Raw genomic sequence first — 21,000 nt, forward strand, 5'->3', positions numbered from 1 at the left:
CACAGAGACCATCACGAAATGGTGGCTCAAGACAAGAGATGTAAAAGGGCAATATTTACTTAAATATATATTCCAGTTTGGTAAGATTCTTTAATATGTCACTTAATATGATATGAACTATCTGTTTCTTAAGTGTTCATTTTGGGGATATAGTTCTCCTTTAACACTTCTTTTTCCCAGTAGATCCTTTGATTGCTCCATTTACTACACTGATTAATGTATCTTTCATATACCTAGTCTAACACTAGCCCTTTTCACAGAGTTCCTCCTTCCTAGCTTTCACCAAGGTCTATCTCAGTTAAGTATTCACTTAGGCTCCCTTTCCTTAGTTGGCTAGCATCATTAGTGGAGATCAAAAATCCAGAAGAAGTCAACCACCTTACCCCGTTATACCATTAAGGGGACCACACCTGAAATCACTGTACAAAAGGGGACTTTCAATCCAATATTCTTGTTCCAGCCATATCTAACAAAGACATAGACTTGTGTATTAGGCTACATTTGAATGAATAAGGCAGCCATAAGGTCAAACTCATCAACACATATTAGCATACTCCTGTATTATAAAAGGCACTACTCTCTCCCACTGTGCAAGTTACATAAACAGCTGAGCCCTAGATGAGTGTTGCTTACAACAGGTATCATAATTGGGTATGTCAATACAAGAACATCTTAAATACATGGGGTATAGACAAGAGAACAACCAATAGTGTAAAATTATTAAATAAAAAATATACTACTACAAATTTCCTACAGGATAAAAACAAACAAATGGGGTCATGTAACAAATAGAAATAATGAACATTTTTTTTTCAAAAAAGTACATTTTGCAATGTAATATTCACTCAATAGTTATACCATTCTGAACATTAATTGCATGCAGCATTTAACAAGGCTAGCTTAATGGTGACAACTTTTTCAATAAGAAGATTTATTTCATATACTGCAAGCTAGCGCAAACTATAAAAAGGGCAGTCCTTTTTTCTTTGCTGGCAGATAAGTTGCAAAATTCCTTTGTGGTTTGCAAAACAAAATAAAATAAATATGAATACATCCAAAGAAAATTTTGTATACACAAAGGAAAAAACGTTTCACATTTCGCATATTGTTTCCATTAACAACTTTAGCACATTCTCCCAATACTGTGCATCTCTTGATGCAAAGTAATTGTACAAACTGCTTTGCTGAGTGATACTTTCCAATACGCTGATCCCACTGAAGTTATTTGCTCTGCAAAGCCCTTTAAAAGGTTTAACCCACATACCCCTGAGATTTAAATACACATTTTTTTGAATTGTGAAGTTTCCCGGCTGATTAGAGCAAACATTCAGAAAAACTTTTTTTCAGTGACCTGAAAATAGATTCAAATGCAAAAAAATCTTGAAAACTTTACAAAAAACATAAACTAATAGACATACTGGATAGCACTAAAATATTATATCGGTTGAAATTGTATTCTCCTAATACAGTTCCAGTTTTTCCTGCAGACTTCAGTAATTTTCGTTTGATAAACAATAGAGTTTTCAAAGGGCTTTATTTAATATCATCTAATTCATTTCCAGATTGTCCCATAAAGCCAGATTCAATTTAATGAGAAAAACGTATCTCACTGTTGACATGAAAGCTGGATTGATTAGTGATGATCTGCCCCGTTTTGACTCACCAAATATTTGTGAAATGTTTTCTTTGTCGTGCATACAGTCATTTGTCATTTTTGTAGCAAACTACAGTAGAGTCTATTGGCATTTTTTGTGGTACCTTGTTTCTGCTTTAGCAGGGCAAAATCAGATAAATTTTTCACTCAGTATACTACTACACACATGCCCTTCATTGTTAGAGGACTCCTATCCACTCCTATCCACATCTGCTTTTTTAATGGTAAAAAGGCTCGCATGTTGGCAATGTCTTAAAAACACATCTGTGATTGCCTCTGGTTGACGTATGCATTTGTCGTGCGTCTCTTTTTTTTTTGTCAAATTTAGGAGTAGATTTTTCAAAGGTCGAATAGTCAATTTGAATATGAATTCATGTTTAAAAATTCACACATTCGAATTTTAATCCCCCTATTAATCCTCAACCATGGAAACAGTCCTAATTCGAATATTTGCCATCTCAAGCCTGTCGAGTTCATGTACAAGGCAATGGCAGGTCCACTGAGCCATTTGGAGATGTTAATAGTAGTGATGGGCGAATTTATTCGCCAGGCGCGAATTCACGGCGAATTTGCGTGATTCGCCGCCAGCGAATAAATTCGCAAAACGCCCGCAAAAATTTGCCGGCGTCGGAAAAAATTTTTTCGCCGCGTCGGAAAAAAACGTCTAAAAAATTCGCCCATCACTAGTTAATAGCCTTCCTGACATTAAAAAAAAATCTCTGGAGAAAAATGTGATTCACATGAATCGAATACGAATTTAGTATGATTCGAATTTTTGGGTCAAAACCTTTTGATCGAATATTAGCCATTCAAATTTTTTCTCAAATAACCTCCCAGTTGAATTGTGAGTATAAATGAGGAAGTACAGCAAATCTGTACATGGTAACATTTGGTGCTCATCGCTATTATTGATGAGAAAAACTGGAACTGAATTAGGAGAAACGTTTTCTCTCATCAAATTAAATCTCACATGAAGTTTTCATATGGTGATAAACCATAAAATAACATTTTCTTATGGAATTGAATCTGGTCTTGTATCTCCTATTCAATTCTTTTGTATTTTATTATTGTATGAAAATTATATATTGTCATATAAACAGATGTTATGACCCATTATAAGCCCAGATGTGCACATAATTAATGTATATATATGTTGCCTGCTATGTTCAAGGTGATTCAATGGCCTAACAACAAATAGCTTGTTTTTGCAAAAGATTCCAATAGAATTGCTCTACAAGGTTCTTTCCCCTTATCAGAATACTAAAGGGGCAAACTAAGTTGCGTTGTTTCGTCGTTGGTGCTGAATGATTGCGAAGTTGCGCTAGCGTTACTACAGCAGGCATAGCGAAGTTGCGCTAGCTTTAGATCATTTGCATACGGTGGGAAGTTAAATTTCAATGGACGTATATGTTGCAGCAAATACATTACACTACACAAGCCCAGGGAACCTTAATAAAAGAAAATAGAGTTGTTATATTGCCCTACACATGAGCCCAGTGTATAGTTTATGTGCCATATGTAAGGAAATGTAGGGGGAAAGGAGGGTACCCAAAAATAAATGTACCATCTTTTTCAGCCTATCACCCTGTAAAAAGGAAAAATCGTCAACTTTTTTTGGACCAATTCCTATCTACTCTATTGCACTTCACCTGGTCTGAGGTGGCGAAGGCAAGTCTGGCGATAGAGGTAACGTTCAGTAAAAACAAAAACTTTGTGAATTTGCATAGTAACTCTCTTTCGCCAGAGTGAAAATACGCCTTGCGTTAGAGTGCGAAGTTGCACTAGAGTTTATCTCCTTCGCTAGTGTAATTACGCCAGCGCCCGTTAGTAAATCGGCAAAGTGCCAAGATGACGTCATGCTGGCGAATTTTCGCCAGCGTTAGCCACTTCGCCCTTTACTAAATTTGCACCTAAGAGAACTAAGGTAATAGGAGAAGAAAAAAATATTTTGATTAATAATGTTCTCCAGCTGCTCAAGATGGGTTAAAAAGAAGAGTAGTTTACTATTTTATAACATTATCATGTTCATAATTAAGGAAGTGTGATTAGCTGAATGAACACATCACATTAATTTATGTAAGGCACAATACATAAGGTAATTATAACCACAAAATACTAATTACTTTTCCTTAAGTAAAATACATTAAATAAAAGCAAGCTCACTGCCTGGAATGTTTTTATTAATACACCAACAAGCTTGTGTGGAGTAATGATGCTTATACTTTGACTGTGTTATTAGAAAATTCTTAATGCATGCGTAAATTTCATGTTTTAGTAAAGTAATGCCCTTTTAAAGAAAGGGCAACACAGATTTAAAACAGTCTGGAGCCTGCCTTGGGTAATCTACTTCATGCTGGGCACGAAATGAAGATAAGTCTTGGCACTTTTTATGTGTAGTTACAGTACAGCACCTGTAGCCTATGTTAAACTTCATGCATATGGAAATATGCTCAAAAGGAGACAAGACTGAATTGGAAACTATTTTACATTACCTTTTACATGTTCGCTGCTTGCACTTCACATTAGTAAATTATATAACAGATGCAGATCAAGAAACTAAGGATATTTATGAAGGACACTGTATTCTATTTCAGTATATCTGAAAACAAGTTTCCTGGCTGTTCTGTCCCACCCACATCTAACACTCCTTGGGTAGGACTGAATGGGTAGCTAAGAGGACAAGTAAAAAAAAGCTGAAGCAGCTGATTCACATTGCTTGCCTCTATTAAGGATATAATTTACTATTTGGTTCCATATAGAAATGATCAAAATGAAGATAATGAGGATATAATACACAAGAGCCATAAATATCCTGTAAATTATATCCTTATAAATGGTGCATAGCGATGTAATCTCATTGGTTATAATCGGAGCTTAGTGGTGTCTCACTGAAACTTGTGTATTATAATAAATAAAGTACCCCCTGTTGCAAAATATGAGGATATTAGAAGTCACCTCGGAGTTCCATGACCCCAGCCAGCAATCAGGCTTTTAAAGGAGAGATATTCCCAAAACAAACGCCCAAATAAAACAAGTTAGGGACCGCCATTCGGGGTTTACCTTGACGTGGTATGGGTGGCTTATCAATTTTATGATCATAACTTTGTAACAAAATAACCCCTATTTGGGTACATATGCAATAGCATTTATTATACTTATATATATATACTTTAAAGCCTTTAGAGTGCTCCCACAACCCCCCTGTTTTGATATTGTATATATATATATATATATATATATATATATATATATATATATATATATATATATATATATATATATATATATATATATATATATCCCGAAAACCCCAGTTCCTAAGAATTCATACTTGCAATTTGAGATTTATAAACTTTGGTTCTTTATATCACAGTTTATTTCAATATTTTAATTTTAATACATGAATTAACACATGTAAAAGGAAAATAATGAATGTACATTTTACATAAAAACTGACATATAGCTAGAGTCTCAAAATAACCTCACATCTTATAAAGGCTTGTACTGAAAAATGAAATCTTGACAGTTTGATATAAATTACGTTGACGTTTTTCAACTGGCAGCTACCAACACGTTCCTTTCTTGTATCCTGTAGTTGTAATAGCATGCCACATCTAATTAAAGTCCTGTAACAAACCTCTATCCCAGCTATTAGTTTGTGAAGCAAGTAATGAACATAATCTATTTTAGTAACACATCATAGATGGAGAATAATTACACCCTGACTGTGTGTAACCAGTCCCTCACAGGTCAAGGTGACATTTTAGCTTGAAAGGTTAAACAGATGAGGTGCTCAGCATGAGTTTAATCTAGATCATTGGAAAATATACCTTAATTAGTAAGATTAAACATAAAATAAGTCTTTATTAGTGAGTATGGTCATCATCATACACACACTACACTTGTACTGTCGTTTGGAGTTGTCACAATATACCTCTTAGCCTATTTGTATGTGAATTAAGGTTTTGCTTGTCCTAATATTAACTGAAAGAAAGTGATGATCGTTGATCTTTCTGTACAGTTTGATTTGATTTATTAAGAGGGAGAATTTAATCTATTAACTGATGATCTTTATGCAGTAATATCACAAGCTATAAAGCAGAAGCTGAGTTATATACAAAGGTTCACAAGTTTCCTGTGAGATCATTTGTACATGTTAACAAATAAAAAATATTGATTTGCAAATCAGCTATTGCTGTCCTGTACTGGGGACAAATCTTGAAATTATGATATATTTGGTTGGTCTGCCCAACTCTGTGTGCTCATTTATATCTTCATTGATAGAATTCGTAGATTGAACTTCTGTCCTCATCAGAAATGGTATTCCTAATACTCTACTCAGTATGTTTGTATAAATTCAAAGTGAGAGTTTGGTGAATTAAGAACAAGGCTACATCATATTAAGATTCCTGTGTGATTACCTGATTTATATGCAGTTATATTACAAATAAAAAAAAAAATATTTGCATTGGCATACCAGCTAATACGAGCCAGTATTGAAAAAAAAATTTCAGACATTCGGATTTTATATGTTACAACATATTTGAGTTTCATAGACACATTAGTCCTTTCAACAATGTTTTTTATTCAATCCAGTAGACCAGAATTCTGTTTTTGTTTATATAAATGGAGACGAATGCCCATATTGTAGTATAGCATGTGTGTGACTGTGAAATAGTATTATGACCTGGTCTAACATCTACGCAGAGGCAATAGTTTGTTCCTGCAGAGCTCAGACCAGAGGTGAGGCCTGGAGCTCCAACACAGGCTGAAGGGTTTAATCTACATTCCAAAAATATGCCTGAAGTCCATAAAATGACTAAAGAAGGTGCCCCACAAACCTAAACGCTGCCTGTAATTAACAGTGTGGGTACCCATGGTAATAGTCCAGTGCAAAAGCTGGCATATTGTGGATTCTGGTAGCAATAGGTGCTCAATAATAATACGTTCTGTATTATAGGCACATTTTTTATTTTTTTTTATTTTATTTAGTGATGTAATCTGTACTACAAAAAAAGTTATCCTGAAGCTTCAAACATCTGTAGTATGGAGTACAGCACTACACAATGAGTATGGTGTCTACTATTTATTAGAATTGTAGAAAAATAGGAGAAATTTAATGTACTGGTTAGGGAACAAGCAATGCCATTGATGTCTGAAATTTGTTGGGAGTCATTTACCAATGACTCAAACTCAAAATCATACCCTTGTTGCACTTTTTACATGAAATTGGTCCATGTTTTTGCTGTATTGTACACTTCTCTCTGGATTATACAGGCACTCTCTAACTTGAGCATCTAAATTATGAGCAAATTAGAAAATGGGTAGAGGGCAGGGGCACCTAGTACTGCTGAAAGCAAGCGGTATTGTATTCATTGAGGACATGCAAGTCCTTGTACTTACCTCTACAGATGGTGAAAATAGAGCAGGGTGCAAATGACAAAAAACACTATTCAAACTCTTCAAAATGGTATCTGTAAAAAAGTACATTAACTAAAGAATTTAAAAGGAAAGATGCATTATTATTACTTGTTTTATACTTAAATTAAAGTTACATTTTTTTTCTCAGAAACCAAAACCAATTGTTGGAGCTGAAAGAATGTAATCAGTGGGTTGCACATTTTAACCTGGGTTTAATAATTTTTCTCTGATCTGCTCCTTAGCACTTGTAAAACCTTATCTAGGAAATAATAAATATTTTATGAGAAGGTGTTTATTAAAACAAATTAACACTGGTGGTTTTTCAAACTAAAGCTGTTAAAACTAAGTCTCTTTGCTGGGTCTGCATGTTTTCAGTGGCATGAATTTAGGCTTGAAACATATGCAATTAATTTACAATTGCAGTGCAGGAATCCTATTTAACTAAGAATAGGATTGTGTGTTGCTATGACAATGCCATTAGAAACAGTTTGAGACCTATGTTTAACATCAAAATTTGGAAAAATCTAAAGAAATGTAAAGAAATTTTTACCCAGGATAGTCATTAAAATGGATGTATAAATGTTTAGTTAAGCACATTTGTTGAAAACATGATACTGAAAGGAGCACAGAGAAAATACAAAATAGTTTGGAAGGCGACTAAGATTAATTGATGAGCCTACCATAGTTGCAGCTATCGGAACAACAAGCTTACTAGATAATTCATTTGGCATATGTTACTTAGATGTTATGGCATACACATGGTAAGCAAATTAAAATATTTCCATTTAGAATATATTTCAAACTTTATAGAAAATGTACAGTCTCCGTTCTGAGCTCTTACTATAAACCCTACAAATAACAATAGATGCTTTTTTACTTTAGTCTTGTTTATCATGCATAGTTATCTGGTATAGATTATTCATAAAACAAAAAGAATGATTAATAATGGGGCAGCATTCAATCTTAGTGCAACTGCTTCTTGAATTTAAAAGTGCAAAGTGTTGCACTCCTAGAATAGAGGGCAAAGAGCTGTATCTCACCCTGAATACAATGTTGTCTGCATTGGGCACAGGGGCAACTTTGACATACCTTTACTTGTGCCCCATTTAGATGCTCATGCTAGGGAGTTTCTGGGGACATAAATCACTAAGGATGAACTGTACTTACTGCAAGATATAGAGTGTTGTTTTTATCACAGAACCAATGAGTGCATGTGCAATTTAGCTTGGATCTCTAGCAATTGCAATTGTATTATTCATAAATTAGTTTGTTAGTGTGCCAAATCGAAAAGTCCATCTCAGTCATGGATCTCCATTTCTGGTTTAAATAGAAATCAGTGAAAAACACAATAATATATTTAGATTCCTTAAAAGGTAAGAAGGTGCAAATATATAAGAAAATTAGTAATTTGGCAGGGACAGACTGGGCCTGCTACCCTCCTGGAGGTAGTTTCTAGCCTCACTAATACAGACTCCAGCAGAAACTCCCGCATTGACAGAAAGCTAATCTGGCTTTTTAATTATTATTTTGTATTCCCAAGGTAGATGTGCATCCAAAATCTACTCTATTGTGTTACAGGCCTCAAGTTGTGAGTTCAAGTAAAAAATACCCATTGAATTAGGTAGATATTGTGAATACTAGAGGGCCCTAAGTAGGTGCAATAGTTGAATAAGTTAGTTAAGACTAGTGGGCAGGCCAGCACACTGTATCAGTAACACCAATCCCGACTATCACTCAGCAAAATATATATAAACGTTACCTAAATGTTGTCACTGAGGAGTCTTCCTCTTACTGGAGTAGAATTCTGAGGTTATTTGCACTAACACACTTTGCACTCACCTACTTACCAGAAATAAAGGAACAAAGGAGAAAAGTGTCTGACAGAAGATCAAAATTAATCGTTTTTTAACAACATAACTGTTCTAATGTGTAGCATCTATTCTCATGACTAGGATGCTAATTTCTTGTTGTGTTTCTCGGATTTATTTGCAACAAATGTTTCATGTGTTGTTTGATTTATGTTGTTTATACATTTTAAAGTGTTTCTGCTTTCCTGTTCAATTAAAGGTAACAGTAATTTTTCCTGATTGTTTGTGCTCAGCTCACTAGGCTAACCCATAGAAAAGAGAAGCAATGTTGCACAATGATATATCTTTGGAACCCCTGAGGGATAATTACATCCTGATTACAGTTTTCTACAAATTAGTTGTATTGTTTATGGATTTCTGGTGCTCCTGCTGAGCTTTAACCAATATGTATCCACTGGGTACAACCAGAACACTTGTATTTTATGGATTTACAAACCACAAATGCTGATTTATCAATACCAATGGAATGAGGAAATAAACATTGTAAAGAGGAAAAATCTTTCACATCATTTGTAAATATTGAGCAGAGCTCCATATTGTTCTTATTGAAAACTAAAATGAATATATTAAAGGTGGTTTATTACCAACAAATTAATTATAATCACTAATAACACACATGGCAAGGTTTTTAGGACTTAACTGCTTAACATACCAGAGTCACACTGCAACATATAAGTCATTTATACTGATGCACCGAATCCACTATTTTGGATTCGGCCAAACCCCCTATTTTGGATTCAGCCGAACCCCTGAACAGTAGTATGGGGGCACACGCCGTGACTGCAGCTCGGTAAGCGAGTCTCCAACCCTGTAGTCAGAACAAACCGTCCGGAACCGCTCTGGCTGCGGTCATGCAAATGCGGAGCAAACTAGGTTGAATGGACAGCATGGACACACAGGGCACAGGGAAACCAAACTTGGTAAAACGAAGAAACTTTATTGTTCAACTTAAAACACACCATATGCGCAGGCAGGGGAACAGCTTTACGCATTTGTGACCATGTGTCACTTCATGAGAAGCTAAAGCGCCCCCTACAGTTGTTTAACCTATAAAACCACTCCAATATAAAATGCAAATGTAGTTAAGATCAAAGGGGGCGCTTTAGCTTCTGATGAAGTGATACATGGTCACGAAACGCGTAAAGCTGTTACAAGAAGGATTTTCGGCGACGCGCAGTGTGTTCATGCACGCCTATAGGGTGCCGTGTGCACATGCACGTTGCCGGGGCGCCACACAGTGCATCAGGGGATGGGGGGCCTATATTCCATCCCTGTCCCCAAATCATTTGCGAAAGATTCAGCCAAATACCGAACCGAATCCAAATCCTAATTTGCATATGCAAAGTGGTGTGAAGGGTAAAACATTTTTTTCTTCCTTGTTTTGTGATTTCCCTCCCTGCCCCTAATTTGCATATGCAAATTTGTATTCAAATTTGGTTTGGCCAGGCAAAAAGATTCAGCCGAATCCGAATCCTGTTGATAACGGCCGAATCCTGGATTTGGTGCATTCCTAATCATTTATGACCTCCTAAACAGCATGCAAAAAATGGGTGTAATGCGCCTTACTTTGGGTGGATCCAGGCTAAGAGGTTTATTGGAAACCTCACCCATGTGTATACATACATAATTAAACACACACATACAGATATACACAAACAAAAAAATATATTGTTATATATAAAGCTAAGGGGCAGGTTTACTAAGCTCGAGTGAAGAATTCGAATGAAAAAAAATTCGAATTTCGAAGTATTTTTTTGGGTACTTCAACCATCGAATGGGTCAAATTCGATCGAATCGAATGATTCGAACGATTCGAAGTAAATCGTTTGACTATTCGACCATTCGATAGTCTAAGTACTGTCTCTTTAAATACTTCAAATTCATACTTCGCCACTTTAAACCTACTTAGCTGCAATGTTAGCCTATGGGGACCTTCCCCAGCACTTTTCTAAGCTTTTTTTGATTGAATAAAAATCCTTTGATCAACCCCTAAAATTGTTCGAATCGATTTTATCGTTCAATCGAACGATTTTTATTTGATCGTTCAATCGAAGCATTTGCGCTAAATCCTAAAGGTTTGAGAACAGAATCCATCCAAGGCAGGGGGGCTCCTGGGGGAATCTGCATACACAGAATTTTATTCTCTATTTCTTCAAATATACAAGGGTGGCCTCTGGTTCTTAGTTCTTTTCTATGTTAATAAAGATCCCCTGTGCTCTGTCTGTAATGTACTTTTAAAAGTAGTCTAACCTCATAGTTTTAGTGTCCCATTAAATTTATCAGTTTAGTTATACATCTCTGCACTTCAAGTTATGCATTAAGTATTAGCCCGATGACATACATTTTGAATAACAACAGCAAATAAGTGGATTTTTTGCTCAGTAACACTGTAACTATTCTCCTTACAATTAAATCTATTTAGCAAAAAAGAACATTGTCAATGTCCGACCTAAACCATTACCAGGAATTATGTGCTGCCTTGGTTGCTTTGTCTAAAAAAAAAATAATCCATGTCGTTTCCTAAGTTTAAAGACTAACATGTATAACTCAGAAAGTTTAATTTTTTTTGGAGGGTTTCTCATAAAGAACACAAAACCTTGTCCAGGCAGTCATCTCATAAGCGTTAATGATAGCACTTAAATGTCAAATAACACATGAGGCTACTATACAGACTAAGTGCATCCTATGGTGCAAATGCTTGTATAATATGAACAATTTTGCAGTAGATGGCACAGTAAAATGAATGATAGTAAATTAAAAACAAATAAAAAAATAGCTCCTAAGATTATTTAAAATTGAGATTGTGTGCATATAATGATCTTATTATATAATTCTATTATATCATACATTTGGATTCTAGATCTTCTATGCTGTCGTTTGCCTGGCATTCCACAAATGCCACTCACATCAGGTTGCATATGATGTTCATCATGTCCTTCATCTGTCACCTTACAGAATTACACATCTGCTAAGTTAAACAAACCTGTGACATTAAACATAACATCATTGCTAGCATCCACTATTTTCTGTGCTTTCTGATATGATGATTTTGAGTTGCATTTGGCACAGTGCTTATCTTAACTGCCACTGTCAGATACTACAGCTGAGTTAGAGGTAACATATGTAAGAACCCAAACAAGCACATTAAGTACAATTCACTCTGACAAGTAAATGGCAGGAGCTGGTCCTACTACTGAGTCAAATGGTTCTGAAAATCACCTGACATTTTTCTAGCAACAGATTCCGTAGTAAAGACAGATATATCTTACCTTAAGTCACTGTGCCAATGTATAAAATACACCTCAGAATCAGAAAAGGTAATGTATTTGTATTTTATAAATGCACCTCACGTAATTAAGCTACAAGAATGTACAGCATGTCTATTGTGAAATATCCCCTACTATAGCTCTCTAATCCAAAAGCTTAGAGGGCAATATATTTTCTACAATGTTATTACCCCTCAGGAACCAAAAGAATTGTAGATGATATTCTTTTCTAGTGCATCTGATAATATAGGAAAATAAAATCACTACTTGTGGGTGTCACAATTTATTTTCTTCTCCTGCTGTAGATAAATAGATTTGTCATTTAAGTTGCCCATAAAATTCACAAATGTGCTTCAGCAAAATACGCACATTAAATTTGCCTCCCACATTAAGAAGAGTGTGTAAGGAAGGCCAATATTATGTGCATTATGTGCATAAAGAAAGCACATGTTAGGTAGAAAGTATTGTAGAGAGTTTGATGAAAACCTAATGGTCTTAAAGCAACACTGATGAATATACTCTTACCGTATCTTACATGAAAAACTGTTAACTACAGTAAATTAGCAAACCTCATTTAAAGATATTATGTATAGAAAAAAAAGCACATTGAGTCCATAATCTATATATACAGGTATATATATGTAGACATACAATATGTGTATATTATTTCATTGATTATATCTGCACCCACACAAACATATTGTCTTCTTTGCTTTTCAAATTTCCCAGGGCAGAAGCATGTGCAGTTGCCGGCTTCTTTGTTAAAGTTCGGCTTTTGCCTCTACTGTGCATGACCAGCTGTCAGCTGAAGGAAGAAGCAGGAATAGGATCGATCCATGGTGCTTGATGTAGGAACTTCAGGCCGGTGCAGTTTTCTGCTGATAGGAGCACTGGGAGTGTCAGGTAAGTAAATACAATTACTTGGGGGTGCCTTACTTTTGGCACTCCCTATCATAAAAGCACTTTCCTTCCTCTTTAAACCACATTTTTTGTGATAACACCTTATATGTATAAATCATATTGTATTCATTGGTTATGGTTTTTTCCACTGGTTCCATACACACCAAACATCAATTCTGTGTGATCTGCCCGTGCCTTGATATTCCAATATAATAAAACCAGTACCAAAGGAAGTCATATTTGGACTTGTTTGACATGTAATATTGTTTTTAAAGGGGTTTTTCAACTTTAAGATAACATTTTTATTTATGATGTAGAGCGTGATATTCTGAGACTATTTGGTTTTCACTTTTGATTATTTAAGGTTTTGGGGTTATTCAGCTTTGTATTCAGCAGCTCTCCAGTTTGTAATTTCAGCCATCTGGTTTCTAGGGTCCAAATTACCCTAGCAACCATGCATTGATTTGAATAAAGGACTAGAATATGAATAGGAAAGGCCTGAATAGAAAGAAGAGTATTAATACATTTGTAGCCTTACAGAGAATCTGCTTTTTAGAAGGGGTCAGCAACCCTCATTTGAAAGCTGCAAAGAGTCAGAAGTAAAAGGCAAATAACTATAAAACTATAAAAAAATAAATAATGAAAACCAATTGAAACATTGCTTAGAATTGGACAATCTATAACATACTAAAAGTTACCTTACAATTTTTTTATATCATTGGTAAGGCCTCTCGTGTGATTATTGTGCTTGAGTTCACCTTTTTGTCTGGCCTCCATGTCACCTATGAGGGGTCTTGAAATGAACTTTAAGTCACCCATATCTGGGTTTTCACTCTCCCAAATGGCATGGCTGAACTAAGAGAATCATAGGCTGTGCCCTATTTACACACATGGCTGATTCCAGACCTTAGTGAACAGAGACCAGTTAGGTATTTATGTTTCTGGTGTTCCCTTCAGCAGTAAATATATTTTATCTATTTTACTGGGCCAGTTGACTCTTACATTTACCTTATGACCATTTGTTTCCTGCACATGAAACTGTGTCATAACATCTATGATACCTAGGTAGAACATTTAACAATAAGTAGTTGTATAGTTCAATTTATACTATATGAAGAGAAAATGTGAAACTGTGTTTTTTTGCATAAAAATGTTGGCTTTGATCTTTTACTAAATAAACCAATTAATTTCTAATGTGGATGAAAAATTAGATATACCCACACACTGTTATTGCTCACCACAATGAAACAGCATTTCATAGTATACAAAGGGTAACATTTATTTATTGCAAGTAATGTTTAGAAGGAACATAGCCCTCAAAACTGCATTTAAAGCTCAGTACTATTCATCAAAGTAACTGCTGCTGTTTGATAAATAGTGGACGCCTGGAAGGTTAACACAAGTGGTTATGTTTTGTACCTCAGTGATTAATCCTTTGGAGACTAAAGTTGTCTCCCAACAAAACTTATTTGTCCTTACACTTTGACAATGAAGTGTTGCATTACACTTAACAGAACAGGTACAAGCAGTAGTGTTTGGTACAAAGATTTATTACACAATATGCATCAACATTTTTAACTACATTTACGGATCTGAAATGGAGTCTGTACTTCAAGTATAATTAAGATTCATTTAAAAAAATATATGTGCAGAAATATTTAGGTACTTCTGCTGAAAACTACAGATAGACATGATGCATACAGCCCAAAATTAAAAATAAAATATGGCAGGTAACTTAGGTCAATGCCTATTTATATGCCTTACTTGACTAAAATACTGGGTGTACCATATTTACTGATATTGCTGGTTTCTTACCATAGGTAGCAGAAGATATATTTGGTTGGGGGCTACACCCAGTTTTAAAGGACAGCCATTTTAAAAAAACATATTCTCCAACGTGTGTCTCTGCAAAACGTATTGCAGGTCTAACAACCCACAATAAACAGATATTTGGATTATTAAATAGTTAATGCTATCACCCAAGTGCATACTAGCACCCTAAAAATGGATAATGGCTGTTTATGCCATAAGCGCATTACACATTATAAGCCAACTGGCACCCAGACAAATTATATACACCCAGAGACACAAGGTATTGGCACACCAAACAATATTTATATAATTAAAGGCAGTGGGCACTGACACAACAAGCAGATTATACAGTAAAAGATGACCCACATGCAGTAAACAGCAAGATGCAATGGGTTAAGACACACCAAACACATAGTACAAAAGTGAGAACATTACGGAAATATTATGTGTTTTAGGGGCCGATTCACAAAGGGTCGAATATCGAGGGTTAATTAACCCTCGATATTCGAATGGGAATTAAAATCCTTCGACTTCGAATATCGAAGTCGAAGGATTTTAGCGCAAATAGTGCGATCGAATGATCGAAGGATTATTCCTTTGATCGAACGATAAAATCCTTTGAATCGAACGATTCGAAGGATTTAAATCCAAAAAAAGTTAGCCAAGCCTATGGGGACCTTCCCCATAGGCTAACATTGAGTTCGGTAGCTTTTAGATGGCGAACTAGGGGGTCGAAGTTTTTTCTTAAAGAGACAGTACTTCGACTATCGAATGGTCGAATGGTCGAACGATTTTTAGTTCGAATAGTTCGATTCGAAGTTGTAGTCGTAGTCGAAGGTCGTAGTAGCCCATTCGATGGTCGAAGTAGCCCAAAAAACACTTTCAAATTCCAAGTTTTTTTACTTCGAATCCTTCACTCGAATTTAGTGAATCGGCCCCTAAGTGTCACTGCTTTGTAAAGAAGGAGAATAAAACTGTGACTGCAATATCTGTGAACATCTCCCGCCTGAAAGTTAGATTACAAAATAAGGTACAGTTCTACCAGTGCACTACCAACAGTGACGGATGCTAAGCACACAATTTTCCCAGGACACAGGGTCACACAACTTATATATTTATGTATAAGTGGCACTACTCACCATTCTGTTGCTTTTTCATTCTTCTTTTTTTTCTTTCCCTCCTGTCTCCCTTTCTGTGCTCCATGTATCTACTTTTTTCTTCACATCCCAAATTTTCTTTTCCTGTTCCATTTTTAAGCTTTCTTTTACCAAATCTCACCCTACCCTTATATTTTGTTTGGATAACCCACTTTTCCTCAAACTGCTTCCTTCTGTCCTTTACGTTGATTTTCTCTCAAAATAAGAAAAGGGACCTCTCCTACTAACTTATATACAACCTCAGCAGGTCTGAGATGGAGGATTTTTGGATTCTGGCTTTTGGAAGCCTCTGGGTTTAATAAATCCCGAAAAAAAACGTGGCATTCATACTTTGATAAATAACCCCTTAATGTATAAATTTCTTGTAATATAAAATAGATAGGCATAAGGGGGGACCTAACTGCAAGAACCACAGCATCCTAACATCAACTCACCCAGTGTGATGCTGCGCTGCCTGTGACAGCACAGCAGAATGCTGATTATCAGGTGCATAGGTTGTGGCATGTACAAATGGCAGGTCCATCTCAACAAAAAAATCAGCTTAATGGCTATGAGTAGCGCTGTGGAAAAACATTATTACTACCTGCTCCCTATGCGGTACTCTCTTTAGTCACAATGAGTACTGCGTAACCAATACACACCAGTAAGCTGAAACCAGCAGTGCATTAACTCCATACATGATAACTTCTCTTATCATTTATGTTTTTTATTTTTAATTTGTCCCCAATTTTTCTTTCTCCTTCCTAGTGCCATCTTTCTTAGGTTTTCTAAAATACACTCCAGCACTGACATCCTCCCCCCAATTCTTCTTTTGCTCAGCTTTATCAAAATATATGTAATACATAGCAATTCCTTCTACTTTGAATACCTTCTGACTTGCCTTTTGTATTTTCTATCTTCCCCTATGCAATGTAGAAATTGGCCTGCACCCGGATCCATTGTGTTGGCCCTAGTGCAGGCACAGGTGGCGGATTTTGCAGCGGAAACATGAGATTTTGCACCAAAATCTGATGAACAACTCCCTAACAAATTAAGCAGACAATCACTTTTTAGTGCACATAGGGCTGTGATCATAAGCTACATTAAAATAGAGGTGGTTCATGATTGGCAAATTGTAAACCCTGCTGGGTGCAGATAGGGTAAACTCTGATCTTTTCTATATTTTCCATCCCTTGGTATTTTATGTTTGTATTAACCTTTTCATCTGTTTACAGGAACCAAAATGTCCTTTGATTTCCGTTACCAGGCACTGAAGGAATATTTGAGTTTTGCTATATATTTTTTGAGGAATAGACCCTACTTTCCAGGCTTAACAGCAAGATACATGTTGCATTACTCAAAAGTCTAAAGTAAATCTTCTTCATCTCAGGAAATATTGCATAAGCTTCATCATGTTTGGAAACTATTAGGTGATATCATACTTCATACTTGTAGCTTGGTACAGTACAGCAAAAATAGTAATATTTGTATCTAGTGTAAAGAAAGTGGATAAGGTACAGATCATTGTGATCAAACTAGGCCTGTTTTTCAGCAAAAGATCAGTATAAGGATTCTATTAGTTTCTTTGAATGAAAATGAAAAAGTAAACAAAAATAAAAATGCCCATCACTGGACCATGGATATATGATCGATGGTCTATCTATTTATGTGAATTTAGGGTAGTATATGCTCCTGTACAGATTCACTAGGCCTGCTCATGCATATTTTTTTGGGCAGCACCCACCCTAAAGAATCTCTACTGGCTGCATATTTTCTCTTATAAGAAACATAAAAATTGCAAAAAAAGCAAAAACTTCTGTACAAACAAGTTTTCTTTCTATTTCAGAACACATTCAGCTGTTCCGGAATGTCTAAAATAAGACCTGCCTTGAAGGGATTGTTTATAGAAATTATTTAAACTGTATCAGGAAAGAGTTTCTTGGTAGCTGTAACAAGACTTTTCCAGAGACCACAGGAAGGGTTCTCCATACATTAATAAATACAGCATAATATTGTTTGAAAGTGCTCATTAAGTATATCAGCTATTTCTTGTCTTTTTCTTATATACTAATTTTACAGTTTATATTGCACCACACTGACCAAGAAATCAGCAGGTGTGTTCTTAGTTCACGGTCAGTAATTGTCGATGACCTTATGTTGCTTTAGTGTGTCTGAATCACACAGTAGGCATGGAATCTTAGAAAAGCAACAAAAATAATTATAGCTGTTCTCAGTGGAAATTATACACAAACGGAATAGAGTTCTAACCACATTTAATGTGTTTGTAACTTCATGCAAAGCTTTTTCTGCAGAAACAGGGAATAACAGTTTCTAGAAATAGGACAATGTGTTCCACAGTTTCCTAGTGGTTGAACATTTTCTTGCCAGAAATAAAAGATTTGCAAAAAGGTCTATTTGAAGCTGAAATTGCTTATAATTTAGCTCTACCAAGCCTCATTCCTCCCTTAAAGATAACATTGCGGTCAGCAAATATGAGAAGTATCATAATTGTTCTCTAGCCTCAGGTACTTGAAATGCAGATGCCGAGACAGTTCTGGAGTTATAGAGTGCAGCTGTAGTCAGCACTTGCTCAGTGTGCTCTGATTTATGATTTATAAAGCACATTGTGACTATATATAAAGGAAGGACAGTAACCTATTTTATTCATCCCACATGTGGCTAAAGTTCAAGGTATTCTCCATTTATGAGTAATTGCAATGCTTAGAAGTAGTTGAGAATGAAAGTCTCATAAGGAAGAGAATTTTACTTAAAAATGCTTAATACTATTTCCTAGGACAGCAATTGTCATGCCTGTGCATAGCCACAAAGGTATTCATAGTGTGTTGATGTGTCAAAATTCGAGTTTTGCAGATTTTTCATTGTTTCAGGAATTTCCCTCGAAATTTTTCCAACTTTTTCGACGCACATCAAAATTTATTTGACATTGGCAAACTTTCAATGGAGTTTCGCAAATTTGTTCTTCAGCGAAGTGAAACAGGAGAAATTTGGCCATCACTAATTGTGACATTTTATTGAGCATAGCACATATTTGATGCAAAACAACATTTTTTTCAGTAAGAAGTTTTATTATGTACACTGCTCACTGGTGCAAACTATAAAATTCTCAAGATATCTTCCACTGGCAAATACGAGCTCTACATGTATTTAGATACATGTAGAGCTCCTATTCATAGTTACATAGTTAAGCTGGGTTGAAAAAAAGACAAAAGTCCATAAAGTTCAATCCCTCCAAATGAATCTCAGTGAACATATATACACATGCTTATACAGAATAGAGAGAAAACAACCCCAACCATGACAGTCTACTCTCATAATTTAAGTTTTCCATCCCTCTTACCAGTTTTGTTGCAATTCTCTGCACTCTCTCTAGCTCATTTATATATTTCTGGAGCCTAAAACTACACTGGATACTCAAGACGAGGCCTTACCAGGGACCTATAAAGAGGCAAAATCATCCCTTGAGTTAATGCAGAAACTCATTATCCAGAAAGCTCCAAATTATGGAAAGGCCATCTCCCATAGACTCCATTTTATCCAAATAATCCATATTTTCAAAAATGATTTTCTTTTTCACTGTAAAAATATAAACAGTACTTTGTACTTGATCCAAACTAAGATGAATTACTCCTTATTGGAAGCCAAGCACGCCTATTGGGTTTATTTAATGTTTAAATAATTTTTTGCTTACTTAAGGTATGAAGATCCAAATTAAGGAAAGATCCTTTATCTAGAAAATCCCAGGTCCCAAGAAACCTGGATAACAGGTTTCCATACCTGTACTCTATTTGCTTTATTAGCCACATAATGGCACTGCCTGGATTTAAACAACTTGTTATCCCTAAAGCAATATTACATTTTTGCAGTGGAAATTGTTCCCACAAAGGAATATTTTTTCACATTGCAATTATTTTTTCTGTGAACAAATTGTATTACATTGCCTAAAAATCTGCACAAACCTAAACAATTTTTTAGTAAACAGTGTTTTGTGCACAGGAGTATTTTTTTGTCAAGCTGTTGTTGACAGATACAACCAAGATAGAGCTTGAGGGTAGAACAGAAGGGTAACTAGACAAATTCTGCCCAGATGAGATTTCGAGGATAGCCTTTTCTTCATGTTATCATTAATGCAGAATACTAGAGACACCAAGTTCTTGAAAAAGTAGAGGCAGGTCCCAGGCTTCATACTTATCTTAAGATCTTAATTTAGGCCTTACCATAATGTTGCTACCAGGGCATCATTATTCCAAGACACCTCAGCAGCTAAGGTGCAAAAGTTAATTGCATACTCAGCAAAAGAGAGAGAATGGGAACATTTGCTTAAACAGGCATTCTCTTGACAACATTGGTCTTCACCAAAACCTTTTTGGGACCAAAAACCTTCAGTGGCAGAATTGACAGTGTACCTGCACACTAGGGAGATTGACCAGAAAAAACATATTACTAATTTGAGTTTTAGTAATCAGCTCCTAAGTCGAAAAATGTTCTCTATGATTTTTAGAATTGTTGCTGGATACGTTTTTGAACTGGAAGGCATGCAAGATAGCAAAAGAGACAGATATGTGAATCCTTAAAAGGGAACAAATGGCTCATATCACTAGCTATTGTAAGTAAGAGGGGAAAAAATGGTGAATTTTAATGTAACTGTAACATTGGAGAATCTGGGATGGTCATTAACTTCTAGCAGCTGTTATAACCCATTGTTCCACTATACAAACTCCTGGACAAAAACCTGCCCAGGCACATTTTCTAAAGTCAGCATCTTGATAATTATTATTCTATGATGAAAAGGGAATACACTTTCTGTTATATTTATGGCTCTTGTTTTAACAGTTTATACATCTATACATTACTTTGAATGTTAAATTATACTCAGTCTTTTAAAAATTGCAAATACTTTCAGCAAAATGTGTTTTAATGCATTT

The sequence above is a fragment of the Xenopus laevis genome, chromosome 8L (genome assembly GCF_017654675.1).
Source record: "Xenopus laevis strain J_2021 chromosome 8L, Xenopus_laevis_v10.1, whole genome shotgun sequence".
NCBI classification, from domain to species: domain Eukaryota; kingdom Metazoa; phylum Chordata; class Amphibia; order Anura; family Pipidae; genus Xenopus; species Xenopus laevis.